Raw genomic sequence first — 4,070 nt, 5'->3', positions numbered from 1 at the left:
AGTACCACCAAAAAAAAAAAAAAAAGAATTATCTGCAGTTCTGATACTTTCAGTTTTACACCATAAAGTGTAAAAAATAGTACAGATACCTTAATAATAAATCATGTGTGAGTTTTTATACTGTTTTCATATTTTGTTCCTTGCCAATTCTTTGTAATCAAGAAGTCCACTTTCTACTGAAAGTTTTAAAGACTAGTAATGTTATGCACTAGTTTTTTTAAATTGAGAACTGATATCTGAAGTGATTCTTCCCTTTTACATGCTAGTAAGCAAGAATACAATCTAAAGTACTAAGACTGTTGAGGTGAACCAAGAGCAGATTTTAAAGTGGTACATTATTGAGCAAATTGAAATGGATTAAGGATACAATTTCTAGTTGATCATAGAGCAAGTGAATTGACTATATTTATATATTATTTCAAGTGGTTTAATGTATTTTGCTATTATTATGAGTTAAAAAATGTTTTATTAGCTTTACAAATTTTTTATATTCACTGTACAAAAAAGCAATAAAAATAGAGCTTAATAACCAAGTTGAAGCTCCAATTGATCTTAGTATGGCTTTCTTTTGAAAAACAATAAAACTGACCCACACCATTAGAATTCAATTAGACTATTTCACAGTAATGGCTTCTTATTTAGTGATGCAGTCATCCATAAAATAAAGTCCTTTCAGAGTTTATCGAGCCATTTTTAATTGTTTTCCCTTAAAGACAAATTGAAAATTGTTACAAGAAGGAATGATCTATCTCCCTAGGATTGTTTAAGTGATTTAGCCAACAGACCACACTTGCAGCTAAAGACTCTTTTAACTTCTCATTCATTTAAAATCTATGCTTAGTACTGGGCATGGTGGCTCACACTTGTAATCCTAGCGCTTGGGAGGCAGAGACAGGAGGATCGCGCAGGTTCAAAGCCAGCCACGCTGGCTTAAGAGACCCTGTTTCCAAATAAAAATATAAAATAGGTCTGGGAGTGTAGCCCGGAGGTAGAATCATTTCCAGGAACCCCAGTACCACCAAAAAATAAATAAATAAATAAAATCTATGCTTAGAGTTCTAAATGTTCTACAAATATTTATGTGCAATTTTCACAGATATAGGCATGTACAGGTAAATAAAAATAGACATGGTCTTGAAGATATTCTGGTACCATCATGATAATAACATTCTTATTCTTATAAGCAATTTTTTGACAAAAAAGTCTATGAGTTATGGCTATATACATTATGATGCTTCAACCTGATTAACTGAATTTAATAATTAGTAATATTGACTATGTAGATTCTATCAATGCTTGGAAATACATTCATAAAATTTAATGAGTATTAAAAATATATTACATACTGTAAAGAGACAAAATTAAAACAAAGTTAAAGACTAATTGGCTTTGATTTCTGATTCATAAATTATATCAACCTCTATTCCACAAAACAAAATGAGAGGTTCACAGGGCAATAAAACAGAACAGTGGGTTTCATAAAGGAAATCAGATCACTTAACATCAGGTTACTCAGTTTACTTTTTTGCAAGGGATAAAGCAGGAAGGACTTCCTTATTACACTTAATCAGGAAGACTGGAGTCTACCGTTTTAGGGAGAAACTGTTTTGGTATCCATCTGCTTCCTTAAAGCCTCAGTTTGATTATGTGGCATGTAGCACGAGCAACTCCATTATGTGTCAGTCTGGTCTCTTAGGGCACAGTGCAGGAGGTCAATCGGAAACAACAGACTGCCATAATTTAGATGGAAAGTATGTGTATATTTTGTTAGTTAGCTGTCAATCACTATAACAAAATACCTGAGATAACCAACTCATGAAGAGTTTCTTCCATGATTGGATAGCTCCATTACTTTGATGAGGTAGAACATACTGGCAGGAATGTGGGATAAAGCAAAACCACTTCAAGACCAGGAAGAAGAGAGGGGAATATGGGGCCAGATCTCACAATCCCCTTCAAGGGCACTCAACTAATGACCTACGGACCTCCCAATGGGAGGCCTCAGATAAAAATGAAAAAAAGTTCCATCTCCTTCCAGTAGTGCATCTCTTTCCAGAGACTTGGTCTCTACTTAAGACCCAAACTATAGCAGTACTTGTCAAACATCCTACATCCTACCTTCTTTAGAATAGCCTGAAATCTTTCAAGGATTTCTTATACTTACGGTGAACATTCAACCTACTTTTCCTGGGATAGTCCTAATTTATCCTTGTTTTTACAGAAGAATAGCTAATAGCACTTTGTCAAATATAAAGTTCACAAACTTAACAACAGGACATTTTTACAAATATAGAATGAATGAATACCAAACATTTTGTTAAACTTATTACTTAATGAAAATACAAATAAAATGGTAGAAGAACTAGGTATTTAAAGGTAGTTTGAGAAAAAATAGTTTACTAATTTAGGTAAAAATTGATTAATACCCTAAAAGTAACTGAACCATAATTCATGAAGTTATCTTTCCAAGAACAAAAGTCAATAGTATACACTTCACAATGTCTGGCCTTTAATCAAACAGTAAAGAACAAAGTTAAGCAATAACAAAGCAAATAATCTTTTGGCAGGTCTGATTAATAATACTCAAAATGACAACGTGAAAGCTCTCAGAATGAAAATAGAGCCACTTTTATCAAACTTGAACAAAAATAAATTAGTAAATAAATAAAGCTGGAATGTTACAAAGGAGGGGATCTCATGCATGTATGTCTGATAATAAGAAGTATTTACATAAGACTGCCAGAACCCCAACCTTGAACAAAGGACATTGTAACCTTACACACACACCAAAACACACATATCAAAGCACACATACACACACCAGCAAACACACCAATGCACACATACACAACACACACACACCAACACACACAACATACACACACATACACAACACGCACACACACACAAATACCTTTGCATAGGTGTCTGCCCAACCACTGTTTGTTCAATCTTGGATGGATCTCATGCTTGATATTCATTTCTATAGTCAAGGAGTATTGGTTCAATAGATCTTGTATAAATCTCATTTCAATTTCCCCTTGCCTCATCTTCCTCAAATAAACCACGTGTGTTTACAAAAGCACATATATGCTCATGGCAATGTGATGCTATTTCCCAAATATATATCGGTGTCTTTGGAGAATTTACCTTGGTTGTTATTTAGGTTGAAAGTGTTAAAAGGACATGTAGTTATTCTCTTACTTTGTTTTCAAATTTGGACAAATTTTCTTAACAGTCCCCTTTTCATCTCATGTATCCAAGTTTGAGCAATAAATTACATAGCCACCTAATTTATAGCACATCATTTACATATTCTTTCTCTTCCTGGCCACATTGCTTTTTTTGTTTTGTTTGTTGTGGTAGTTGGGATTGAACCCAGGGGCATTCTACCTTTGAGGTATTCCACTAGCCTATTTTATTTTTTATTTTGAAGTAGATTCTCACTAAGTTTCTGAGAGCCTCACCAAATTGATGAGGCTGGATAAGAACCTTAAATCTTCCTGTTTCAGCCTCCCAAGTGCAAGGATTACACCACCATTCCAGGTTTCCACCCTACTTTTGACATGACATGTTAGTTCACATAAAATAGAGAGGATCTGGAGCTTTTATGTATTCGTATTAAATAAAAACCTCTGTTTGTAAACAGTTAATTTTCTGTATCATGCTATCTTGGATATCTACAACTGTTGTAGACATTTAAGCCAAATGTTTTGTTTTTTTTTAGGATTCATTTTTGTGAATTTTATTTTGTCTCATGTTGCTTTATCATTACTTCTCTAAACATTGAAAGTTTTAGAGTATGGTCAGGGGCTCATATGAATGGCTTGTTTTATCTGTAAAGCAAGCCTATACTTCTGATGAAATATAAATCTAAAGCTAGTACACTTTTTATTGAGAAAATCACCAAAATTTCTTTCTCCTCAATTGAGTGAGTTGTTTTCCTAAATATTTGAATCATTCTACCTTAAAACAATCTCCATTTTTTTCCATTTTTCAGTCATCAGTTTTGTTGGCAGTTCACATTTGATCATCCACCCAATGTATTCTTCTTGGATTTATTTTCATTG

The sequence above is a fragment of the Muscardinus avellanarius genome (assembly GCF_963383645.1).
Source record: "Muscardinus avellanarius genome assembly, chromosome: 1".
NCBI classification, from domain to species: domain Eukaryota; kingdom Metazoa; phylum Chordata; class Mammalia; order Rodentia; family Gliridae; genus Muscardinus; species Muscardinus avellanarius.
This window is presented reverse-complemented; position numbering follows the sequence as displayed.